The 27,878-nt window shown below is 39.9% G+C and overlaps 1 protein-coding gene across 1 annotated transcript in view; it reads right to left on the minus strand.

Annotated features, from left to right (window-relative positions):
- Positions 1–22,167, minus strand: part of SGK3 (serum/glucocorticoid regulated kinase family member 3) — a 62,043-nt gene extending 39,876 nt beyond the window's left edge. The window contains exon 1 of the mRNA XM_062568195.1: positions 21,971–22,167. The gene's annotated coding sequence lies outside the window, so the exon portion shown is untranslated. The remainder of the gene's footprint in view (positions 1–21,970) is intronic.
- Between the last annotated feature and the right edge of the window lie 5,711 nt (positions 22,168–27,878).

The raw sequence follows: 27,878 nt of genomic DNA on the forward strand, positions 1-27,878 counted from the left end.
GGAGAGCAGTGGACATTGTGTACCTTGACTTCAGCAAGGCTTTTGGCACTGTCTCCCATAACATCCTCCTAGGCAAGCTCAGGAAGTGGGGGTTAGACGAGTGGACAGTGAGATGGATTGAGAACTGGATGAAAGGCAGAGCTCAGAGGGTCGTCATCAGTGGTGTGGAGTCCAGTTGGAGGCCTGTGGCTAGTAGCGTCCCCCAGGACTCAGTACTGGGTCCCATCCTGTTCAACTTCTTCATCAATGACCTGGATGAGGGGACAGAGTGCCTCCTCAGCAAGTTTGCTGATGATCCCAAGCTGGGAGGAGTGGCTGACACACCTGAGGGCTGTGCTGCCATTCAGAGAGACCTGGACAGGCTGGAGAGCTGGGCAGACAGGAACCTCCTGAGGTTCAAGAAGGGCAAGTGCAGGGTCCTGCACCTAGGGAGAAATAACCCTAGGCACCAGTACAAGCTGGGGGCTGACCTGCTGGAGAGCAGCTCTGCAGAGAAAGACCTAGGAGTGCTGGTGGATGACAAGCTGACCATGAGCCAGCAATGTGCCCTCGTGGCCAAGAAAGCCAATGGTATCCTAGGGTGCATTAGGAAGAGTGTTGCCAGCAGGTAGAGGGAGGTGATCCTGCCCCTCTACTCAGCCCTGGGGAGGGCTCATCTCTAGTACTGTGTCCAGTTCTGGGCTCCCCAGTACAAGAGAGACATGGAGCTACTGGACAGCATAGGGCTATGAAGATGATCAGAGGGCTGGAGCACCTGCCCTCTGAGGAACGGCTGCGAGAGCTGGGCCTCTTTAGCCTGGGGAAGAGAAGACTGAGGGGGGATCTTATCAATGTGTACAAGTACCTGAAGGGAGGGTGTCAAGGGGACGGGGACAAACTCTTTTCAGTTGTCCCGTGTGACAGGACAAGAGGCCATGGGCAGAAACTGAAGCACAGGAAGTTCCGCCTGAGGAACTTGAGGGGGAATTTCTTCACTGTGAGTGACAGAGCACTGGCACAGGTTGCCCAGAGAGGCTGTGCAGTCTCCTTCTCTGGAGATCTTCAAGGCCCGCCTGGATGCAACCCTGTCTAACATGCTCTAGGTGACCCTGCTGTGCAGGGAGGTTGGACTAGATGATCTCCAGAGGTCCCTTCCAACCTTACTGATTCTATGATTCTAATTATTGTTGGCCTTTAGTCCATATGGCCCTAAACATAAACTTCACTTAGAAAAAAAACCTGACGACCCTTGCAGTTAAACTTGCACTTGCCAAATGACTTTAGCCCATTTTTTTTTCCTTTAAGGCCATTCTGAATGCTTTGTATCCAGCTAACAGTATATAAGCAGCCTGAGAACGCAACCCTTCAGGAAGCTGTGAGCTGTAATGGACAGACCTCATGATGACACAGATATAGCAACTCGGGGCAAATATCATGTAATACCTACAACTCTGACAGCCACAAAGTCCCCACAAAAATACACAATGACAGATATGCATCTGCCGTTTTCTATCATTTTATGCTCTGTGCTTATCAATTATACTCATTCTGCTTCCCAGCCTCTTGTTTGGATACATCTAATTAATCCAAACCCATACCCCAATCTCTGCTTGGTATTGACTGCTTAGAAATTGGATTTAAGAGGCTTGGGAATGGGCCAGCTGGAAGCAGGTGTTCAGCTCTGCTTAATATGACACCTAATACTCACAGATTAGGGAAAACAGGCCTCTGACAGAGGCCTTTATTAAAAAAATAAATAAAAAAAGCCATGGGCTATCAAGGGTAAAGATCAAATAAAAGGCGACCCTAAGTGGGAAAGTGATTTAGCTGAAAGTCTCAGAGCAGTGGGGAAAAAAATACAGTTGCATAAGATGTAAACTCCATAGTGCACGTGCAAGCAACGGTTTCACCAGGTAACTGCTCTTCACCAAAGCTGGTTTTGTAACACTTAAATTATGTATGTATATTAATAGCTTTCATTTAACTCATTTTCACAGTTGCCCACCTGTGCTTATTAGAGAAGCCTGAACAGTGGTTTAGTTTTAGATGAGCTGCGGGGAGAAATGTGTTTCCCCCCCCCCACCTACTTTTTACACTCTAGATCAACTGCTAAATCTGCTAAATTTCTTCAGATTAGGGAGAGAGTCTTTCAGTTTGGAGAGATTAAATTAATACCTAAGGAACTGATTTGCAACAAACACACTCCAACCCCTTCCCTCAAACAAAGGAGCCAATCCATATAAAAATACCACAAGCCACCCAGGCAAGTACAGATTGGTGCAGTATTATCTCTTGATGAAACACAGGAACTTTGCAAGTAAAGGAGGCTTCTCAATACTGAATGACATTCACAGTGAGCTGACAGTTCTCCAGCACTCTAAACATGAACAAAAGAAATCCACATCTTGCAAGAAGAGAGTCCTGGAGCAGACAGGATGATGGAGATCAAAACCAGAATCCACAACACTACATGGAACCATGCTTAGTGTAGTAAACATGAAAAACCGAACCAATGGAAAGAGACAGAACTAGTGGATTGCACCATTTCACCAATATCAGAGTATGCATAACATTAAAACACACAGAACATCTGTTAAAGATGAATGCTACCACACAAGCAAGCATAGTGCCAGAAGCAGCAGCATCACTTCTAAAAGAAACGTCACAAGGAATTAAAGAAAAACAGGTAAGCCAAATGATTACACAGGAAAGTTTATGCCTACCTAAAGCAATATGTAGGCCAACTGCGTTGTTCCATGTCTCGGAAATGCAGATTCCCTGCCAGAGCTCTTCAGAGTAACCATGTTTTTTGTTAAAAGTACATTAAGCTCTCAGCCTTTTCATCAGTATATTTACACACTGGGAAGACGAGACCGACAGTTGAGTTTCTCTAGGGAAGAATAGCTGTAGTAAACAGCAAGCACTCTCAGTCACAGGGAAAAGTCCCATTAGCAAAGACTTAGAGTGAAACCCCTGGTTAAGTGACCCAAACTTTACACTGAACAACACCACAGCACATACACACTACCTACCATTCTTCCTAGGAACAGCAGCCTCATGCTGCATGGTTAGCAGATACGTATGGGGGGCTTCTTAACATCTACAGTCTAGACTGAATGGCCGTTCTCTACTTGGCTGCTGAGTATTCAGACATCCAAAACAAATGTTACCAGTGCTCAAGTTCTGTCCTGGTAGCGCTTCCAAGCAGAAGATGAGAGGAGGCATCTTTGGGGAAAAATTGGACATATGGCAGTTTTTACAGATCGCATCCTACTCCATACCATAATCACATCCACATTTTATCCAAATACACGGATACTAGAGAGCACACATACACAGAAATCATTTCCTAAGTCACAAGCATCAGATAAGCTTTTAGAAGATAAAAAAACAAATTGAAAACATAAAAAAAATAAGGCTCCAAATTATCCTATTTTCTTGAATGCAAAGTTCTATTTTTTACATTTTGTGATATTATTCAAAACCTCAGTATATTTTTATAAATATATTTGGGAAAACTCTTTCTCAATAGTATATTGTAGCTAACAAACTTCTGAGTAATTTGATAGAGACAAGCAATTTTTGGCAAAAACTGCTTAAAAGTATGATAGATTTTCAAGACAAAAAACAGTGTCAGACAGTGAAATATTTCCTCTGCATTTAAAATATTTCTTCTTCACTTCATCCTTCTCATGTTCTTGATTTCACTCATATATTCATTGAAAGTCCTTGTGTTACTGCAATATCAGGCATTAGAGTTGTTTCAAGTTGGAGTGAGTTGAACAATGTATTTTGCTAGACAATTTATTGCACTATAAAAGTTGTTTGCATTATAACAATTACTTACAATGCAAGGCATTTAAAATGAGCAGTGAAGTGCAGGTAAAATATCTCACAAATCTCAATTCTGATCCAAAAATTACTGCTTACATCCTGTTCACTTACTAGTGCAGTAGCAGACAGGGCCCCACCATGAGCTGTTGTTCCTTTGCAGTATGGTCCTTAGCAGAAGCATCACTAACTGAAGTTGTGTGGATTTATTGTATTTATTGCTCACTCAGCCCAAATCTTGTTTGCCTTGCACCTACTCCACTCAGTACAAGTGGGTGTACAAAACAGGTACCCAAGTGAAATCTCTATGAACCACTTCAGTCACCAGAGGCAGCATGTTACAAATGCTAAACTTCACATAAACTAGTTTAGCTTAGTTTCCAGTTATCCGCGAAAAGTGCCTCTTCTGAGGCTGTAGATGCACCTCAAGCCTCCTCCACATGCTTAGAGGGAAGCATTTTCAGTGCACCTCAGTTCAGACTTGGACTTTTGCCTGAGTTCCAAGAAGATGAGAAAAACAAAAAAAAAAAGAGCACTGAACCTGATCGTTATCACTTTATAACACCTGTAAATGGTGCGTACACACATAACAAGGACAAAGGTAATGGATCACATTAGAAATATGTAGCAAAATATGTGCTTGAATTATGTCTAATATGCAGTTTATTGATATACACCGAAATGTTCTGGGACTAGTTTCAGTAGACATGCATATAGAACAGTAATAAATTACTGCACTGTTAAGTGCTTTGAAGCTGAAGTTATTCAATATACCTGTTAAGTATCAGCATAAGCTGCTAAAAAAAAATTCCCACCTCATAGTACCATAAGATCTGCATTTTGTTCTTCACAAAGACTCTTTGGTATTCAGTTTATAAATACAGTTTTATACCGCAAGTCATTATCTGAGCTTGCAGGAGATTCAAGCAGTATGTACTGTAAGGTATACCAAAGCTAAGTATTAAAAAAGATGCTTGCTCTTAAAGTGATTACTCTGTATGGACGGTTCTTAATTCTGCCTCCTGGATCTCAACTACACCACAATTCTACTAGAATTACAAATTCTGAGTTTGGTAAACAAGCATACTTGGGTACACAGATGCTCTCACATACAATGCAGAGGTGGGTGTACTCATAATGTCAAGAGTTCTTCTCCAAACTGTAGAAATGAGTGAGAACACAACCAACTATTATACTTGTATTTTCAAGCTCTTCACTTGTAATTCATCTGTACAGGTATTCTATTCAATGGAAACTCTGCACGGGTGGGGGATTTCTTTTGGTCACTACTCTCACTAGTGGACAAGAGGTCAGGAAGATTCTCTTACTACCAGGTTTGTCTGCTCCTAAGCTACTCTCTACTTGCAATTCTTAGGAGTCTTCTGAACCTCTGGAAATAAGAACAGTTACAGCACAGTTCAGAAGCCTTATTCTGACAGAAGGAAGGAAATGTGGGTTTTCTTGTTCGTCAGTGGTTTTCGTATCTGATTTTCTTTCAGCTTTTTTCCAAAATATCAGCAGTATAAGGCAGCGTAAGATCTACAAAACTACCAGATTTGGATTTACAATTCTGTTAATATTTCTAACAAATTGTTTATGTCAAAAGACATAAGCATTCTATTATAGCATTGCTACATACCAAACCAGAATTAAAAAAGACGGTAATTTAATAATGTACTACCAAAGCTAGAAGCGGTATCTCATAATCCAAAAAGGACACAGAATTTTTAATGCAAAAAAAGTTTTTATTTGCTGTTCTTACTATGATCACTTGGTTATCTAGCTGTTTCTTCATATTCACCACATGCCCAATCTTGTTGACAATCCACAGAGGATATATATTTTCATCTATCAACTTCCCCCCCGCCTTTTAAAAAAAATCCAAACCTGAAAACACTCTCCATCAATTCTTAGAATTGTGGGTCAAGGTGTCAATTGCTTATGAGAGTCTCAAACATTAAGTGAGTTTCAGCAACCAATTTATACAAAAATACAACCAGACATCTTATATCAAGGAAAACTGATATGATATAGGATGTCCAAGAACAAGAAAGAGCAGAGGACAGGAAACGATCAACTTCTGCACTGTACTGACTGCAGAGAAACTAAATTTTTCTTTAATGTATCTTTCTTTTCAGAAAAAATAACATGGCAATATAACAGAAGTCAGTATTGCAGGTTTCATGATGAAGTTTCAAAACAGCACATGGCAGATTAAATAATCTTTCAGGTCATCAGGGTTTGTTTGTTTGGTTGTTTTTTTAAACTATTATGGCTTTCAGTGGTAAGGACCACAGGGAACACAGAAAGATATTGTGGGCTACCACACTGATTATGAATATTAAATAGGAAAAGTTATCATAAAATTGCATCTGTTGGCATTTCATTTTGATGTAAATATACCCATTTTAGAGGGACAATAAGAACCAAAGTATTTAAAGGACATTGTACTTTATTGTAGTCATCATTCAAATTAGTTTGTTATATATCAGTTTCACATTAAGATGTTCTTGCACATAAATCCTACAAACCACTCTGTTTTCCCTCTGCCAGTCATGAGAACAAGAAAGTCTTATTCTAACTGCAGCTTCCAACTGCGATGTACAAATTAAAGTCATTTTTGTACATGACAGCCCAATTGTAAGTTACTGTAAGAACACAAAAGAGCAAAATGGCAGAGTTTCATAATTACAAGGCAATCTTACTTTGTGTCAGCTTGATTCATTAAGTTTTTTATAAATTTTCAATTAAGCAGAGAAACAATTTTGTTCTAGAAGCAAGATAAAATATTTTGTAAACCTGTGAAGACAGAAAATGTTCTCTATCTTACATACTAAAGCAGTTAAATATATTGTTTCAGCACTGATAGTAAAATACTGGAGCTCTTCAATGATTTGTACTAAGTTCAGGGAACTACCAGTAATTAATCTCTGTTTGGATACAAATGCAAGGTTGATGAGGATGTCCAACCTGAAATATGCTGCACATTAATGGAAGCTTGTACGAGCAGTGTTGGAGGAGAGTGCTAATATCTTCCACTCTTGAATTACCTGGTGAAAATTTAAATTCAGTCTGAAGCAGATACCATATCAGTGCTCAAAAATCCATCAGTGTTGCAGTAGCTCTGCTTTCCCCCAGGAATGGAATGACTCACTACCAGATTTCTAAATCAAATAGCTTCCAATTCAAGTTAACCATTCATTTATAAAAAAAAAAGAATTGCAACAACAGCCCTTCAAATTACTCACTTCAGAAATACTCTGTCATTGTTTGCCTTGATATAGCTAAGGTTCTCCTTCACAGCTCACCATGATATAACCAAGGTCCTCCCAGTCCTACAGTTATCATCTTTCCCCTTTGTTTGCCACTAATTCATGCCTACCCACACACAGTTGTTAACACACTAAAATCACAGAGAGTATCTGTGTTCATAACTTTACCTCCACAAGGATACTTGAGCTGGTGGATAGATGTCAAGACAAGGGGTTCTTACCTAACCAATAAAACCACCCCAGAACTATAATTCCTACTACTGAATTAACTCAAGAAACCACTACACAATTTACTTTTTTTTTAGCATTCTCCTGTCTTTTCAGTTTTCCTGTCTGTCCTAGGCCTTCACCACACCTGTTCCAAGCCACATCTTCTGTACTGACTCCTTGGGAAGAAACACATACCTCCTTTAGAATGAAAATAGCTTAATCAAGGATATTTTCATTCCTTTCCCCCTCTGCCTCCACAGATTGATTATAAGTATCTTCAAGATCATAAAATACCAACACTGTTTATTTCTCACTATTACAAGAACAATCTTTAATTTTGAGAAGAGGAGTACTGAAGTACAGTAAAAGTTAAACGGCACTCCAAAAATGATTACTGATATGCATCCAAGAAGCCTGGGAACACCTCTGGCATCTTTTGTTGTGGCTGTTACTGAAGTTTAGCTTAATTTTTCAAAGGTCAGAGCAAGTAAGATGGCTGTTTACAGAGCTGATCCTTAGCTCCAGTGCTCCTATGTGCAAAAATGCTCAATAAAGCTTTTGGTATACATCTTATTGCATTTATTGTGAACTTGCGCAATTAAATGAGCACTAGATTTTAAAATCCAGTTTATGGAGAGGATGCCTCAAGTGACAAAAGCCAGAGTAACTTGGCATTTTCATAACTGAGAGAGAGGAGAGGTTCCATCAAGGCACAAAAGGACCAAAGACCACGGGAGACAAAGAGAACACACAAAGTGAAAGCATTCACACCAAAGAGAAAGAAATTTGGGGCATTTTCCTTAAAAGGTGAACTTGAAAGCATTAATATTGCTAACATGTTGGGCAGATGCAGGATCAAACTACACTTCAGTGGATGCTAAAAGTGTTGGTGTATGAAGAAAGGAAGATGTGAAGGTTAGTTATTTAACATACATGGGACTGTATGAAGCTTTATTTTATTGCATGTCTAGGAAAGCTGAGAGCACTCTAGGGAGAGGAAAACATACAGAACTCCCACTCCTTTTCTTTGTAAAACAAAACAAAACCCAAAAAACCCCACATCTCTTTCACAGGGAGATTTGTATGGAAAGGTGAACTTTTTTTCTTGCAGATTTACTAAGAGGAAAGGTAAATCAGACAGTAACTAAAAGTTATTTCAGGGAACACTTGACAGGATCTTCTCAGCGCATTAACCATGGGATTTTGGTCTTACATTTTGGAAGAAAGTTTTCAAGTTCTGCTACGTAATCTATCTAGACCTGAAAGGTTAAGCAGTCGTTTTACTGAAGAGCCTTAGAAAGAAAATAATCCAGCTTCCAAATCTGTGATATATTCTCTGCCAAGATACAACCAAATTAACTACAGACCAGCATCAGACCTAAAGAAACAAATGAACACAACCCCAAATATTATTGGCTAGAGAGAATAAATAAATTACAGTCTGAAATCCATTAAAGAGACTAAGAAGTATTTTCTTTGCCAGAAACAGCATTTTCTTTGCCAAGCCTGTTCAGATTCCAATGAACAATAAAATTAAGACCTACTAAACTGTAAAACACAGAAATAGCAATAGAAAAGTACTTGCAATAGAGACTAAAAGGATCAACTAAGGTACATGGAAAGTTTCTGCAGTAGAATGAGGAAGAGATCTCAAGCTTTCCAAATTCTCATCAAATCTTATTCATTAGGCCACAGTAGAAGATTATTTGCAAAGGGACAGCTATACTAATATTAAGCTAAGAAAAAAAAATAAAACAATAAAACAAGTAGTATATTTCAAGCAAGGAATTTCACTTTTTCCTTTTTTCTAAAAGCACTAGAGTCCAAATTCTCTAGTATCACACAATATTGATTGCTCTTCTGTATAATAGCAGAACCACCAGTTTACATACAAATTTATGGTAGAGCTCTCACCCATGCCAGTGAGACTGGAATGCCATATGAACATCTGGATGCATGCTTCAATATGTCTAGTGAATTAATTTGCTAAAAATATTCTATTCTCCAACTCGGTATGAAGGGCTGCAAATAAATTAACCTAAAAAATTACAGTAAGTATTACTTAGCTAGAAATGTAATACAAGCAGAAGTACAAAAGCATTTTGTCATCAAGTCAGGGAGAGCTTTGCCTATGTGTCTTAATTGTTATATTATCCCCTTAACAGTGTTTTGTGTTGGGCGCCTTCATCAGGGCAGAGAGTAGGCTGCAGGCAGTTACATGCATATACGCTTCACAAACAGTAATATCAGATAGTAGGCAATGAAGAAAGTCTTCCCATTTATTGTTGCACCATCCTCCTGGTTTACCTTCACTCAGATAATGATGTTTGTCTATCAGTCTGTTGCATCCTGTCTCGTATGCAATTCAACACTTCCCAACTCTGAAACCCAGCCTTGCTTGAGGAAAACGGTAGTGTTTCAGTCCTCAAGAAGTTCAGCATTTTGTTCACAACCACCTTACCCTGCCTTCTCCACACATGAATGTCACTATCAGCCCTCTGTTCAGGTTCCTTTTCACACTGTGGATGAAAAATTTACCAGCTGGAAATAAAAGATAGAGCAGTTTGTTGGAAAAAAGGTCATCTTTATTAATTCTGTGCAATACACCTAGCACACTGTGGACCTGGTGCCGCTTTAGAGTGCTTAGTAGCTTCCAGTGACAATGGTAACTATGTAAACTTATACATATTCATATGCATTATTACGCATATCCCTCTAATCATGCTCAATGGATGATATAATTAATAATCTTTCAATGTTTCAGAATCTTTTTATTCCTAGTTCCTACAACTCTAGTTAGGACAACCAGATCCCTTTCTTTTAAAAGAAAGGCAGCATATGCCAAAACTGTAATTGAAAGGAAATGCTGCCTGGATCATTTTCCCATAGCGGAATGCGAAGTGAATGCTCATTTTATTTTTTCACCCATCCTGGATCTGAAGGATCAACTGTAAGTTTTTAGCATCATTTCTTTCACTAAGATTTAAAGTGCAAAGGATCAGGTCTCTTACTGGAGTGAAATGCAGCACAGCATTCCCTTTTGAAAACTTTTGAAAGTAATGTGAAGCACTTAAAGTTAATTGCTAAGGTCACTCAAGTCACAATTCTAACGAGGTGGTTTTGTCAAAATTTTTTGCCTTTCATTGCTATAACCAGCAGTGGAAATGAACCTCAGGCCCAAGTCCACAGCTGGAACTCCTTGGAACTGAAGCATTTGAATCCAGCAATAAAACTTTGTATGTTACTGACAACTTGTAAAATGTAATCTGTAACAACTATAAATGGACTCAGGTTACAAACCAGAAATAGAAGCATGTAGTAACTGTACATCTGAAAGCATGCATGTCCTTCCCTCCCCCAACCCCCTTTTTATTGATGTTTCTGGGTATGGTAGCTCCACCAACGCTGGGAACAATGTTGGACAACATGCAGTAGGCAGTCTGCAGAGCCAAAGTGTTCCAAGGAATAAACTGTTGGTCTGTATTTATTGCAAACCAGTTTTGACAATGATGTAGCCATTTTAAAAAGGGAGCCAGAGCTGCTTTTTTTTTTAAAAAAATAAGTAAAATAAACCCTCAAATCTAGACAACAGGACCATTAACACAACTTGGGAATGAAACAAAAAAGACTGGAATGGGAACTGAGTAACATATGATACCCATTTCATCAGCAACACAGGTCTGCGCAATTAACAAACTTTATTGTATTGTTGTTTACACTTACATTCATCAGGTATTATAGTTCAAAATCAGCATTTTTTTGATTAATAAAATGAAGAAAGAATCTAGAAAGTAGTAAATCCTTTAGATTTGTTTCTAAGCAAATGTTGTCTGAAACTCATGAAATAGAAGCGAAGAGCAAGCTCAGTGTAATGAAGGCAAAGGTCAACACACAGGTAGAGAGTATGTCTCACAACAGACATGACTAAGAGAAAAGGGAGACAAAACAGCAGTTTCCTTCAAGAAATAATACAATAGAATAATTTGTGCCCTATTCAGAGAAACAACAGTAAGTTGTGCGTTTTGGGATCCCTGAGGAGCTCCAGATAGACACAGAATGTGAAAACAAGGTCAAATCACTAGCAGTAAGTAGAAAATCTGCTTGAATACATAGATATGAGAATCAGCATGGTTAAGACAGAAGTGTAATGCAAATAGACCATAAATAATGCTGGTAATAAGGATTCTTCTGTTGTCATCCCCTCCTCCCTTTTTCTTTTCCCCAAGAGCAAGGAAAATGTTGCTGCCCTCATCAACACTGAGAAAAGCTGATGAGAGATGACATTGAGAAGGGTCCCATGTTTAATAATGAAGACTGATGTCCAAACAATTAACAGGGTCAGATGTAAACAGTGGTTAGCATAATAGGTAAGATTTCAACCTACAGTGTACTTGTATGTTTTCCCCATCATATAAACAAAACAACAGGTAAGAATATTCAGAAATTAGAGGTTTACAAATTGGCTGTGTCTGATCAATTTCTTCTAGGAAGTAGCTCAGAATTACGAGTTATAGGGCACTCAAAGAATAGGCACAGCAACATACCAAAAAATGGAAAGGAGCAAATATCATCTGCCTTAGTTTGAAAAGAGAAAAGAATAAAGTGAAATTACAGACTCACTGAGTCAGTTTAATCTCAAATTCATGATAAAATCCAGAACAGATTAATTTGTAGCACCTGGAAGATAATATGAACTAGTGGCCAGCAGAGATCTGTTGAGTCATATCACTAACTTTGTTCTGACAGGCCTTGCAGTTAGATAGGAGAGAAATCACAGATGTAACACCTTACCTTTAGTAAGCTTTCACAGTGCCTCATGGTATTTTAATAGTTAAACTTGAGAAGCAGGAAGAAGAAATATTTCAGGATGTGCAAAATACAAGTTAAACATATGACTGTCAGGTTATGGTAGCAGTCTGAAAGGAGAGTGAAATGTAACCAGTTATGTATAAGACACTACCCACAAGCAGGAAATATCAAATACAGAAATACCGGATGAGAAATAAAAGGCAACAGATTATAGAGGATCACAAAAGAAGGACATGCTGTTGTAAGAAAGGCAAAAACTATCGTGAGATATAGAACAGGACTGTTGCAGTTTAACAGTTTTTAAAACAAAAAATCTTCTACTTTACTCTGTTAGTATCTGAATACTTAGAAAAGATGTGGACCCACTGGAGACAGGCTAGGGAATAGTAAGGAGAATGAAAGGAAGTCAAGAAAACATAATTTATGGGGGGAATGGGATGGACAAGCTAGATATTTAAGAGAATGAAAATATATAAGAGATTGCATTTTAAAAGGCTGACAAAAAGACAAGAAGTCTTCAGGTAAGCTACACATAGGCCAAGTCCTAATGGGCTTCTTAAAACTAGCATGGTGAAGATTCAGGTTAGACCCTGGAAAAGGGGGACAAGTACCAGTAAAGTTTCATAAAAGAGCAGTGAAACAGTAGAAGAGACTTTACAAGAACAGAACTTTAAAAACAATATAGGCAGGTGCTTCTTAATAACTCTCCTCCCCCCCCCAATAAAAAAACTACCAAAGAAAGCCATTTCACCTTCGGGGCAGACACAGTTTAGATGACTTCTTGAGACTGGAAAACTTGAGCCTGAAAGCAATGTTCTATGATGGTGGCAAATAAGTGTGAGAGGAGAAAAAAGGGGGTCTAGTTTGAAAGCACAAAGAGGAGGATGACTGCAGGAAGTCAAGTGGCAGGCAGGAAACTGGCAGAAAAGATGAGAAAATGAGACTGCAGTTTGCAAAAGGACCAGAGAAAGCCATGTTAGAGGTGTGTTATACTTTCAAAAGTAACTGCTTATGAGGCTGCATCTGAAGTCAAAAGAAAAAGCAAGGTTGCAGATAGTTGCATTTGCTCTTGCTCTAGCTTCTAAGTCAATGCCTACCTTAGCAAGTAATGCAGCGCAAGAAAAGCACATCCACAGAAAGGGAAACAGTTGACGCCAAGGACCCGACATTCACACTACTCATGTTGGTGTGGCAGGATTTGTTTGTTTTGCTTCAAGCCAGCTCTAGTCTGGTCATATGGCCTGAATGCCCATTCGTGGTTTGCAGGCTTTGGAAACACCCTGCAGTCCATTCTCCAGTTTGGCTTCCTTTGAAAGGAATCCTGTGCATGCTCCCCACAATCACGGTGTGTTTCCCCACGAAAGTGAACCAAAGCTTAAGTGGAAAGGATCAGATGATGTACTTCAAAAGCAGGCTACTGAACTAACACAGTAACATGGATTCACCCTACACCAAACCAGATGGGTCCAAGGCCCAGCAGTGGCATTCATATAGCAGCAGCAATTAATGACAATCAACTATTTATAGGAGAAACAAAACAAAAGGTCAGGCATCCAAGTCATCAATGTCTTCCAGTCCTCTAGCCATAAAAGAGTAACCTAACCATAACTAAGACAAAGCATGCTCTAGTTTTTCATTGTCACTTCCTAATTTCTTATCAGTGTCCTTATTTCATGATGTAACTTTTTTAATTTTAAAAAAGGGTCAAACTGTGTGCCTGCACACTTGTGTATGCATAGCTGTCTTTGAAAAACATCCGTTTATTCTGAGATACAAGACCAACCTCGGGTCCTCAAGGGACCACTGCTCTATAGCTAAGAAACTGCCAGTGTAAGTTCTGAAAAATCCAGAACCTACAAATCCTTGTCAAACACTATTTTGTTTCTTTATCTGGGCATGTCACACATCCAACATGATTCCTGAGTAAGTATCTGTACTTTGACTGAGTGGCTGATCATAAAATTTCCTTCAAGTCGTTTCAAGTGATGTTTCTATGTAAAATATAAAACTGTTCTTTGCACACGCTGACAAGCCTTCTGCTTTATTTCTGAGCAAAACATTATGCCATTCCTTCTCCTACCTGTTTTAATTTTTTGTAAACAAACATACAAGAACCTCAATCCAAAAATCCCAACCTCAACTGAGATGAAATACAATTAAGATGTTTACATGGAAATTCTGGACACATTTTTATACCTGAGGGCAGCTACAGAATTTTGGTTTTATTCCTAGATAATTAACCAACAGGAAAAATAACTAAGGGTATAAACAGAGTATCTTCACTAAGGTTTCTAACTGGCTAGTGCTGCAACACCACCTTTGCAAGACAGGCATTTCTTACAGAGTATTTTACCAGAAAGTAAGCCAGTTTTATAAACCATTTTAAGACAGTTTATAAATTTCTAACAGTCTCAGTCAATTCACTTAAAAGATGCTGAAATACCCAGATGCCACAACCAAAACTAAATGAATCATAAACTTAAAGGTATTCTGAATCAGGGAGGTTAAGTCAAACTTCTGGTTTTCTTCTAAACAGAAAATAAAATGAAGTTTAAAAATGTGTAACTTCACATCCAAGCAGTAAAACATCTTTTTAATTGGCTTGGAATATATATAAACTCTTTGTATTTCAGTTTGCCTTCTGATTTTAATTGGGTAGAAAACTACTGTAAACATTTTCTCTTTCTCACCCTTTCTTCCTCAGCTTTTTAACAGACAAGTAAGATACTGTTTAGCTGCTACACACTATACCTCAAATGCCCCAAAGCAAAGCCGAGGATAAGTACATGTTCAAATTGCTATAGAGCACTGAGATTTCCATAGATTTTTGGATTATGCATTGCCAAAATAAACTTTCATATCTCCAAAAAAATTGACACTATTTTTAGAAGAGTTTAGTGCAATTTAGAGCATCTGTTTAGTTTTGCTTTTCATTATCTGCTTAAAGAGAGAAGCAAGTCAACCTAGAAAGATTTTCCCAGCAGTGTCTCAATCTCTGGTCAGCAGCTCTGTACTGTTCAAAGCACAAGTACAAGTGCATCACTGTTCTCTCATTTAAATGTAGAATAATTCTAGGATTCATGGCAATGCCAGCTTAAACTTTGCTCTAAAGAAACCCTTTGTTTCAAATAATCAGTGCCTAGTTTTAGATAATTCTATAAAGAATCCTATTCATCTACCACATAACATATTAGTTAACATGAAGAGCACCAAAGAACCAGCCAATCTCTCCACTTTTCTTCAGAATTTTTCAGTTAAACCAATCTATCTGGCATATGCTTTTATAGTTATGTATAATGTATGCACACATACATAAGATGTAAAATACTGTTGGAAACAGCATAGTTTTTTCCTGACACAATTACTTTATATTAACAAACTTGAAAATTCATGAATGTATAAGCCATGCTCGACAAAATGACGTAATTTATGTTTTATCTGTCATTGTCCTAAGTATCACATGATTTTTCAAGGGATGCTTGAAAATTCCAAAATTCCAAAGAAAACAGACTTTTTTTTGGCAAAGACTGTTTTTTTTTATTTTCCAAATTTAAATGTTTTAATGTTAAGACACTGCTTAAGCTTTCCCTACTATTCTGAAAATCCAGAACCCCTTGTAAATGAAGCTGATCAAGCTAAATTAATTATTTATATGAAATGGTGTTAAGCTAATCTCTTAGCACTCATGATACATTAAGAAATAGGATGGCCTAATATTTGTGAGAAAAAAGTAAAAAAAATAAATAAAAAAATCAGGAGGCAAGTATATTCTAGGCTGCCAGTATCTACTATGACTTAGATAACCCCCTTCCATTTCACCTCCTACCTCTCATAAAACATTGCTATATACTCATTAATGTTATATGCTCTTCTTTTATGAAGCAATGGTGCATCTTGACAATGGCAGGCTGGGAACTTTTACCAAGTAGCTTTTACTTCTGAATTGTTCTGATTTTCTCCACTTACTATTTTTAGCAGCATTCCAAACTTCCAGACTTAATGTATCTTTCCGTTGCAAGGTAAGGTTTAATCTCACCCACAGAGGGGAAAAAAAAAAAAAAAAAAAAAAAAAAAAGATCAGTTTTTTACTCCTTAATTATTTCCTGTCCCTATTCTATGCTTCATTAAAGTAAAAATATATACCATAAAATGGAAATTCCAGAGAATTAAAAGCATTCATTTTCTGAATGCTCAGCTCTTATCTATTTACTAAACTTGGTATGAAAGATAATTACGAGCTTGGTAACGATCCCAGTTTATATACATATAACACTTGAGAAGCCCCCCTCTAAAAATTATCTATCTAATATTAAATCCTCTAAATCTAGACTATCACAATCTAAATACACAGTTGCTCTATCAAACTACTGCAGACCAACAGGTTGTAATTTAAATGCATGTCCCACATCCCTGTACTTAAACAGAAACTACACAGGGCACAACAGTGATCAAAAGAAAGATGGTCAAGCTGCAACACTTGCCCTGTTAGTAGAGTCTGAAGGAACACAGCTTGTTTAGCCTGAGAAGAGGAGGCATCAGGGGGACCTAACAGCAGCCTCTCCATACCTTTGAGGAGGTTATCAAGAAGACAGAGTTTGACTCTACTGTAGTGCAGTGCAGTCATAAATTAAAAAGGGAAAGTTTCAACTATATATGAGAGAGGAAGAGAACAACAACCTAAAAAATCACTACGAGGATAACTGGCCACTGGAACAGGTTGCCTGGAGGAGCTGTGGAGTATCCATCCTGGGAGATTTTCAAAACCTGACTAGACAAAGCCCTGAGCAACCTTCTCTGAACTCAGTGTTGACCTTGTTTTGAGCATGAGGTTGCACTAGCTATCTTCCAAGATCCCTTCTAACTAAATTGTAGGATTTAGCCCTAAGCAGCACTTATCCCTTAGTGTATCTTCCTAGATGAATTCAGAAACTTCACTGTAAAGCAATGTTTCATTGAACACTGCAGGATAACAAGGCTTTTTCTAGAACACCCAGTTTCTCTTTAAAATTTCAATTTGAGCACTGAAATGGTCATCAAGGAACTTCAGAAAAAAAAAGAACTGTGTTTCCATCTCATCCCTTACTGTAACACTAAACAAATTCCTCAAGAATTTGCAAACTTTTTGCATGTATTTATACATCAGATTTTGCGTTCTATGTTACTTAGATAAATATAAACTCTTAGAGTAACTACAATTCCACAACTGTTCAGTAGATACTCAAATACAAATTATATTTCCCTGGGACACTACAAATCTATTTTGATGTACCTGCATTGAGTCCAGAATCAGGGGTGAAGACTTCTTTTGTCTGAAGTCTGTTCCGCACTATTTTGCATTTAACAGTCCAATGAAAAAGTTTTAAATAATCTTGTTCCCTGAGTTGTTTCACAACAGCAAACAAGAGATGGAAAAGTACAGTTGAAAGCAAACTAGTGATACAAACTGGAGGAGAAAGCAGCAGCAAAAGAGCATGCTGGGTGCCTCATACGCAGCTGGAAACATGTCAATCCAGTTTCTCAGCTGAAGCCTGCCCCAGCCTAAACAGCACATTCTAGCCAAAGTATCAGAATTCGATACCCTTTAATTTTCTCCAAGATAAATGTAACGGTCTATAAAGTTATGCAACTTCTGCAGCGGGCAGTATTTTGCAATAGTATTTGGCGAGGCACTTAGCACTAGCAGTTTGCCAGTTGTCACTGTAGTTTCAGACAAGACTGCGAACAAATAAAATGTGATGTCTCTTTGAATAAAGAAGCTTTGAAATAAACTCAGACACCAAATCTTTCTTACCACATTCCTGCTTGCCCCCAACAGGTGCTTTCCTGCCCTAAAACAAAGAAACACTGTACCAGTAAAACAAAGCATTTTATATACATGAGAGAAGAGAGGAATTCCCCTCTCCTTGTCAGATGATGCTTGCAGTGCCTGAAAGACCCAAACAAAAAGATCACGTGAAGATATAACCTTATTTCTTCCTGTTCCTCCCTTTGCTAAAAAGCTATGGAAGAAGATTCTCAACACAGCCAGATGAGGGACCAGAGTTAAAGCTCAGGTTATAGTCACCCAAACCTGTGGATTGGATCAGTTATGCAAAGAACTAGACACTTGCATAATAAAAAATTGGTATCATCACACGGCTATCAATAGGTGCACCAGGATGGAGATTTCTGCATTGGAAAGAGGACTTTCTTGTCAGGAAACACCGAACACATGCCTCTACTTCAACTTCAGAGCTTAGGTTCCTAGGCCAATTCTGTTCTTAAAAGAATTGAACAAGTGTTGCTCCTCTCGAGAAACATAGCAGATGTTATAGAAATTCCCACCTCTGCTAACAGTCTCACCATCAGCAACCAAGTACTACAAGGTATGCAAGGCTGTCCAGGAAAGCACACAGACTGCTGTACCAGAGCCACGCTCCTTCTGGTGCTCCCTCATCTCAGCCTCTGGCAACTTGTTTCACCTTCCATGAGATGGCTACAGTCAAAAGGAAGAGGGGAGCATGCCCTCTTCTTCACTATGTCCAGTTTGTGCAGCAGCAGTGGAGGTGGGAGAACATGCTGGTTTGTATGCCTTGGGTTCAGGGACCAGGAGCCCAGGTTTCCACTGCTAAAATGCTGTCCATGCTTTACACAAGTTCCATCACCACTAGCTTATTATGGAAAGGTGAGCTCTGGTTCCTCTTCTGGCCATAATTTAAAAAGAAAGCCCACATAACTGCATTTCAGGACATAACTGATTCTATCAGGCTGCGTATTTACAGCATGCTTGCCAGGTGTTCTAGTTTCTTGATCTCCCAGGGGCTTTGATGGTTCACTACAGCAGCTCTAGATAAGGCGCTTAAGAACTTTCTGCTTAAACTGGGAAATCCAATAAGTTTAAGACACTTTCAGAGTCAGACAGACACTTTGTTAGGTGGTTTGGAAAACCTGGGTGTATAAAGTATGTTTGAGAACTAGGAATGTAAGCAAGAACCTCATTAACACCTTTAAGTGTTTTCACAGTATTCTTGAACACTTCAGTTCTACTTTTGGAAAGTATAACTTTTGCCTTGCAGGTTATTTTAGCATACACATACTATTTAAATTAGAGCAAAACACATATTTCAATATAAACATTCAAAGCGATAACTTCAAATCAAAATAACATACTGCCTTACTACAGCTCAGTCTGTATAAACACACAGATTACTTATGCCAGTTTCTTGGAATACACGAAAAAAAATCATAGCAATAAAAGTCTTTAATGACTTATGAACATCCAAAAAGGAGTCACAAAAACAACCAGCAGTGACTTGGCTTTTGGGAAGTGCCCACTCTTTAGAAATAACATTTTTCTAAATGTCAAGTTAGACAGCCAGAAATAAATAAATCTTCATTTATAATTGCAAATGTGTGCTGTAGTCTAGTCTCAGTTTATATGCAGAAATGCTGGGCATTGGTATATAAAATTCCTCATATCCAAGGATAAAAGTGCCATAGTACTTACATACAAATTATAAAAAAATAGCCACCTGGAAAGTGATCTGGGATATAGGGAAGATCTTGCAGGAAAGGCCTGATGTGTGGATTTAGCTGAAGGATCACAGCTTAATAGATGCTTAAACTGAATAGATGGGATAGAAAATAAGATTTGGCATACTCTCTTATACAGTAATGATGAATATGAAATTCTGCAATTAGCCTGTATGGCATTATAAAAATGGCAAATGACATGTGATTTCCATCATAAATCTTAGATCTCAGGGGAGACAAGAGCTGCTATGCATCTATTTTTATTTGTTAATATCTGTGACATTTATTCAATATACTTTATTTTTGGCACTCAGCATATTCTACTGAAGTACCTGTTGCTGGATCAAGTCAGCTTTGGAGGCTGGCAGCTACCTAAGATGAAAAAAAAATCTGCATATTGAAAATCAGGAATGACTATTTTAAACATATGCCATTACAGTCAAATTATCCACCTACTTGTGGATTGACTTTAAACAAGTCAAAAAAATTAAAAGGCTAGTAATTTTAAAGTGCCCACATCTGAAATCTTGAAGTAAACTAGCTCCCTACAATATATTATTTTATAAGCAGAGTGGGCTATGAACTACGCAACTAACATCCCCTTTAGGTCCTTTGAAGATCTCTGTTCAATGAGATGCAAACATCCAGCCTTGTTAAGCTCCTTAACAAAAGTGTCTATTCTTAAAGAATAAAAATACAGACAGTAACAATAAAAAGCAACAATTCCAATCAGTTGTTGATTATCATAACAAAAACTTCCCTCAGAACAATGAAATGAATAAACTACAAGTCTTACAATACTCGGGATGCACCTCGCATATACCAGTCCCGCTTAACTCTCTTATCTTCTTAATCAGTGTTTAATTCCCTTTTAAGATTATAGGTACTGAATTTATTAGATTAATAAGAAATAAGATTAAATTCAAGTCACAGCTGCATCCATTTCAAACATCCAATACCATCTTCAGCACAATTTCACTGCTCAGGGCGTGTAATGAGGAGGGTGTAGCACATACTACAATGAGATTGAGACTGCTAATAGTTTTTCACTGCCAACAAGCGCCTATTCAAGCTCTTTATGTTCATGAAAGAACTGAGCCAAAGGAGATCAGAAAGAAAAAACATACAAAAGTTGTGTGCACGATCTCCTATAACTATTACAAAGTCATACAGGTGAATATTGTGTGATATTCTTTCAAGTTCCACTAGTTGTTCCCCTAACGCAAACCCTCTAAGTTCACATCACAGCTTTATCTCGTCCCGCAAACGCTGTGCGGAAAATAAACACACTCTAAGTCCTTCCCCACAGGAAGGAAAAACAGTTTCCTAATTCTCTCCTTGCCTCCAACCCTCTCTCATAGAGAAGGTATTTAAAGGGATAAAGAGGCCATTCCAGGCCTTACCTCCCTGGCCCAGATCTCACTGCAAAGAGAAAAAGCAGACTCAAACCGCACTAACGGCCTTTCCTCTGCAAGGCACTGAGCAAGCAAGGTAAAACAGGCTCTCCCCAATTCTCCTGAGGTACTGGAAAAGGGTTTCCTGGAAAAGGGCTCTTTCAAGTGCTCCAAATTTAAATGCAAAGCCACTCCTTTCCTCTTAAATGTCTGCTTCCAGCTCAGCACCACGGTTTATAGAATTAGGTGGTGGAACTGAAATAGGGTTTGGTGTTGTCCAGATTTGCCACTCACAGTTCAAACCCTTCCAGCCACTAAAGCAAACATGAAAGAGTAGTATACATACAGACAGAAGCATATTGAAAGGAGGAGGGCAAGAATGCTTGGAGCAAGCAACACTGCTGGGAGGGAGGAAGATAAAAGAATATGAGAGGAAATGCAGAATGGCTTTTCAACTTATTTACAAGTATAATATCTAAAATCACGCTAACTGATAAAAAGTAGGAATTTCTCTGTTTTTGCTTATGCATCTGAGAGCACTTTGCCCCTAGTCTGTAACTAGATCCCTGTCAGCCGAGTCTTTACACCCACAGGGATCAGGGTTTGGGCGAAGAGTTTCAGTTCCTCCTTCAGTCTGCAGGGAGCTCGGGAGGGCGAAATTAAAAACACTTCGCAGGAGGCTAAGAGAAGCCCTCCTAAGTTGCAGGGCTGCAAAAACGCAAGAGGTCCAGCTTAGGGCGGCGAGAACACGGTTTGGCGTCTTAGCCTCTGACAAGCCCGTGCGGTGGGGCAGCGGGGCGCCCCGGGAACACTCCTTCCCCGGTGCTTATGTAACGGGCGCCGCGGCTCCGGCCGCCACAGCGGCCCCTCAACCGCCCCAACGGCCGAAGGGCGCGCGCGCGCAGGGGGGAGGGGAGGGGACGGGAGCGGCCGCCCCCCACCCCCCGCCCGGCTGCCCCCTACCTGCCCCGGCGGCGCCGCCGCGGTCCGCCCGCTCGGGTTCGCCTCTTCCTTTTTCCTGGACGGTGTCCGCGGGGTTAAACGCTCCTGCACTGACGTGTCAGCCGAGCTCCTCCTGCCGCCGCCGCCTGACAGACACCGGCCGCAGGGGGCTCTCCCCCGCCGCTGCCGCCGCCGCCGCCGCTGCGGGCGACGGGAGCGGCCCCGCGGCCGCCCGGCGGGAGGCGGAGGCGAAGGCGGTGTCAGCGCGGCCCCGCCGCCTGCGCCTCTCCGCTGCCCGCCCCGGCGGCGCCCAGCGCGGGGTCAGGCGGGGACTCGCCGGTCGGCGCCGGGCCGCGGGCGGGCGCCGCGGCGGCTCCTAGCGGCCGAGGGCGCGCCCGGCGGCGGCCGCGGGCAGGCGGAGGGCGGGCGGCCACCGCGGGCCCGCCGCCCCCGCGGGGGACCGCCGCCCCCGGCCGGCCCGGTCCCTGGCGGGCCCCGAGGCTGTGGCTGCGGGGGGAAGGGGCGGGCGGGCACCCCGGGCGGCGCCCCTTTCCTCCGGAGCTGCCAGCGCGCCTCTGAATGCTGGATTCGAATCCAGATTACGGGGTCCTCCGTCCCCCTCCTTGGACTGGCAGATAATCCAGGATGATCCTGTCAACTCTCCGGGCTAGCACAAACCCTGACAACGTTGGGATCAGCCCCGCGGGACGGTCTGGTCCACACGGGCTGCATTTCAGGAATGGATTTCCAGGTGGTGCGACTGCGTCCAGTCCGTTTCTACCTGGAGGCAGATTATCCATTCCTTGGCTAGGACAGGACCTTGTGCGTTTTCCTCTGGCCCTAGCCGTTCCTCATGGGGTGAATATCTTACATGCTCTACGTAATAGCGGAGCGCTCTGCCACGTAGCAAGCTGTAATGCCATAGTACAGGAGACTGATGGATGAATTTTTGATGCCAGCATTTCATTCATGTGGCCAGCAAAAATGAATGAATTTGGCTGGAAGAAGGAAAGAAATTGGACTGCTTCACACTGCTCATTAGAGACAAGTGTCGCTAATGACAAGCGGGTGGGAGGACCTTGTTCAAAGAGATGGTGGCTGTCACATCTAGAGATGAGTAGCAAGCAAGGGGGAAAAAAGGACATAGAGCCCGTTCAGTGGCTCTTTTAGGAAAAGTATACCTAAAATGGGTTTTTGAAGAGTGCTTATCCTGGAAGAATGCATCTTGATACAGATTTGAACTAGTTACAGGTGTGAGAAAAAGGCATTAAAAATGGTAGAACATCGGTCTTCAAAAGCCTCTGCTTCTGCTCTTTGAATCACATTTTGTCTCCCATCTCTGTTTTGTGGTATCACCATTGCGGTATGAAGGTCCAGTACAAATTTAAAGAAGCCAGGGTGGTAGGGCTTCCTCGCCACTATAATACGGCTGTAGCAGGAGAAGGCATTTACCCGACTCCTCTGATTGCATAGCAGGAGATGACACTCCGCTTGGCTTGCACATGTGCTTTGACATAATGCACATAGGCTTCAGTTTAATTCTGTGAAAAAAAAAAGGAGCAGGAAGGTTTTTTTTTTTTTTGATTGAAGGGCCATGGGGGTGAGGCAGGAAAGTGGTTGAAGGGAGGCTGGGCTGTGTCCTATTTAGAAAGCCAAATTTAGGCACTGAGGCTTGAAGAACTAGTCCTGCAAATCTCAGTAGTGTTTAGAGTACCCCAGCCCCTTCTGTCTTCTTGGCATCATTTTGTCTTTTTTCTTTGATAGTCACTATCTATGTTCTTTTCTCATGGCAGGATGTAGTAAAAATAGGCTTATCAGTTTGTCTCAAGTAACATTTGTCTTGTTTCTTTTCTGGCTATTTTTTTCCACGTTTCCTGCCGCACTTTCGTCTCCACATATCACCAGAGGATGCAGCACAAAAAAACTCACCCTTAATTAAAGTCAAAAAACGTTTCTGTATCAGATTGATTATTCTGAGTATGGTTGTCTGAAGTTCCCAAGCGGCATACCTAAGAAGATGGTAACAGCTTAGAGGTTTCACAAAAACAAGCAAAATTTGGGAAAGGCTTTAGAGGTGGGACACAAGGCAAGAGAGGTTGCTTTAAGCACAGAAGTGGCACAGGTGAAATTCTTGAGTGTCAAAAAGAGGATGGCAGAGACTAGTAAGAAAGGCAAGCTCTCTTGGAAGGTAGCATGCAAGGAAGAAAACAGGGATTATAGCATGGGGAAAGCAAATCCTAGACAAAGAGCTGAATCTGATGTTCTACTATAGTAATTCCTAAAAAAAGTGATCACTGCTTCACAGTACTTGCTCAATACCTTCCAGGTAGTTCCTCCTTTTTCCCCCTTTAAATAAGAAAAGGAGTGAGACTAAAACATACCACCAAAAGCCAGACATCTTTGATAAAAGGTAGCAATATGCAGTTCTTGCCAAGGTGGTATGATTTCATATAAACTTCCTCTTTGCTCTCTTAATTTGATGATTTTGTGAATGAGTTTTTCATGGGAATGCTCATCACTATTCTCAGTCATTTGACTGCACCTATACTTACTTCACTTCTAGTCCTGGTCTCTTCTTTAGTACTTTAGAATTATAAACTTGAGCCATTACAACACTTCTTGTTGTGCTGAATATTTTATCTTTTTGACAACTTCTTTAAAACTCTGCTGATGGTCCAAAACATTATGAACTTGAGACATTGCCAGATTGTTTAGATCCTTCATTAGAGAAAGCTGAAGTACATTTAAACCTCATCATAACTTTCTGTTTCTGATAAGGCCTGCATACATTTAATAGTCCCTCAAGATGTGTGTCCTTGATCCATCTTTCATCTGTAATTGTTTAGAATATGGTCATACACAAAACCATTTTTATGACAACTTCAAAAAAGGCAGATTGCCAGACAAAAAGCTTATGTAGTTTGACCCATTCAAGAGATTCATTCCTGTTACCAGAAATAATGCTAGAGTATTCTTACCGTATTATGTACTTAGGAGAAAGTGTTTGATTTATATAACTAAATCCTTCCTGTAAGGATGGGATTTTCAGGAATTAGTCTTTCAATATTAGAGCACTACTTCCACATTGAATTAGATCGGTAGAGATGAGACTGCACAATAGACCTATCCACCCTTTCTCTCCCTTCTCTCACAAAGAATTGAACTAGGAAAAAGTCTTGGAAGGTTTTGTTCTGTATCAGAAGAAAAAGGAAAACAGAACAAAAAAGGTCCTTTCCCCCTCCCCTTTCCTAAAAACAGAAAGCTTTTCTATCCCAGTGTAGCCTGTAACTGGAAGTATTACCACAGCCTTCCTGTAGGTCTTTAACCCTGGATGGAGTTCCTGGTTTTGCTAGCACTCATCCCATACTGGCACCAGGAGTGAAATTTGTGTTTCCAGAGCTCAACAAAGTATTCTTGTATTGTTTGCTCCATGTCTGAAATAGAAAATTGTAAAAAGATCCATTCTAAGTGAAACCCATCTCAGTATTTGACAGTAGTAGAATTCTTTCTAGAATTCTCCAGCCACTTAAAGAGAACACAAAGTTAGGAGGAAGAAAAAGAAAAGGACAACCATAAGCTTTTATCGGTTGAGGTAGACGGGCAACTGAAAGTCTCTTGTAGTCCATTTCTTTTGTAAAAGTCTTTCTTTGGCATGATAGAATCCATTTTTCCTATTTCACATGCAGCTTGACATACACTATGTCTCTCTCGAGAGATATGACCGTCTAGAACTCGGGCTTGCTTTCTGACAGCCTGGAAAAAAGTCTCCAGTCTAGACCACAACCTGTAGATGCAGCCCAGGCCACTCAGTGATATTGCTGTGGTGGTGGGGCCCCAGGACAAGTGCAAATTCATATTCTTTCCAAGTTGCATTCTTCTGCGCCATAGACCCTTCGGTTGCTACTCAGTCTACTGTTCTGTAAAGTCACAACACAAGATCTAAATACCAGTGAGACCCATAACCCTCTTTACTATAAGTACATTTCACTTAAGGTAAACGTCTCTTAAAAAAAAAAAAAAAAAAAAAGAAGAAGAAAGAAAAAAAAATTGCTCACCATTACAATCAGCATTTTCTTCCTTTGCAATCTGCAATTGCATTGTAAGAACAGCACGTTTTCTTTTTGCTCTAGTATTTCACTGTGAGGACATGAGTACATGTTCAGTGTACCTAGTGCTATGTTATCTATAATAGGAAGCACTAAAACTAGAAAATCTTTACAAAGTGGGTCTCAGGCTTGCTGCTGAACAAACAAAGCTAATAAACAGGCCTCATTTGTTCTGTCATCTGTTTGCTCTATCGTTTGTTTTCTTTCTTACACATATCCTTGCAAACAGGTTGATTTGTTTAAGTACACATAGGTCAATGTCTGACTAGCTCACCTAGAAGTACCAGCAACACAGAAAGAGAAAATGGGGAAAAACAAATCAGGATGACACACTGCTTTTAAAGAATGATGAAACTCCTATCAGTGTCAGCAGTCTCATATGCAGACAGAGAACAGAGTAAACCCTTTTCCACTATATATCAGTATTTTTAGAGATTATATAGTCTCCATCTTATTGTGCGATGCCAATCAACTAAGAAGGAAAAAATCTCTCTTGTGAGGCCACTTCTGCCTTGTTGCTATTTCTTCTTTCATTTCTTTGCTTCACCTGTTTGCATATCTTCACCTTTCGTCTTTTTGTGCTTCTTTCCCCGTAGCAACTTCTTTCCCCATAGCAACTCTGCCTCTGTACATCCCACTTTTGCCTTCATCCACATCACAAAGCTGTGCCATAGTGCAGGCCAAAATTTAGAAGGAAAAATTGCAAAGGCGAAGGATCATTAGCTGATGTAGACCTGTAGTGAGCATTCCAGCACTATGGGCCAATGATGCTGAAGTAGGGGAAAAGATATAGACCTTAAAGACAGGTAGAATAGAATAAGGTATTTTCATCAAGAAAGTTTTAGAAGAACAGAGCAGAAAGACAGTTATAGGAGGTGAACTTTCCTGTAGGATTGTCTAGTCAGCAGACCAGGATGTACAAGCTCAGGCTAGTTACATACCCCTTAACCACGTACTATCAAAATTATTATAAATACACTAAGGAAACAAGTCAATGATTATATACCATAAGAAAGGTTGTAAGGTTGTAAGAACAGCATGTTTTCTTTTTGCTTATGACATAGCATTAATCTGCCCCTAAATCCATGTTCATGAAGAGGTTCCTGTCGCCAGGCACACAAACTCTTTTTCACGGGTTAGTTCCTGAAGGATTGAAAACATTTGTCCTTAGGAGGCTAGCTAACTCTTAATATTTCTGATAAGCTTAGCACTTCAGAAGGTTTAGATATTTAATTTATTTTCCTTCTGTAAGGTAGTATACTCAACACTTACATGTTTTATTGAACATTTTAAACATGGACTACAGTAATTAAGATAAAAGTTCAATGCAAATATTACACAAAAAGAAACATTTAGGTACTTGATTGAACTCTGGGAACACAGTTGCCAAATCACATTTGGGAATCCCTATTTAAGTCCAAATGAGGCGCTGAGAAAAAATCATCTTCTCCAAAGCATCACCATTAAACTTTCATATCGATATCCAACTCAGAATAGGTAGAGAAGAACAAGCTTTCTCATAGCCACCATTTTGGCTGTCTTTGATACACCTCAGTATTGGCTATACTTTCCACATGTGGGATTCTCTGTTTTTCCAGCTTCGGTTTGTACTTCTCATCGTTTTATCTAAATCTGGATCAGATTTTGCAGAATGTGAATCTACCATAGATGACATGGATATTCAGGTAAACTGCCCAACCTCACAGGTGCAAATAGACATGTTTTCAAATCTTGGTTATTACTAAATAATGTTCATGAGCAGTCTAATCTTGAATGGAGGTGAATACTAATGCATTGAGTAGGAAGACTATATTGCCACGCTT

This window comes from Rhea pennata, chromosome 2 (assembly GCF_028389875.1).
Source record: "Rhea pennata isolate bPtePen1 chromosome 2, bPtePen1.pri, whole genome shotgun sequence".
NCBI classification, from domain to species: domain Eukaryota; kingdom Metazoa; phylum Chordata; class Aves; order Rheiformes; family Rheidae; genus Rhea; species Rhea pennata.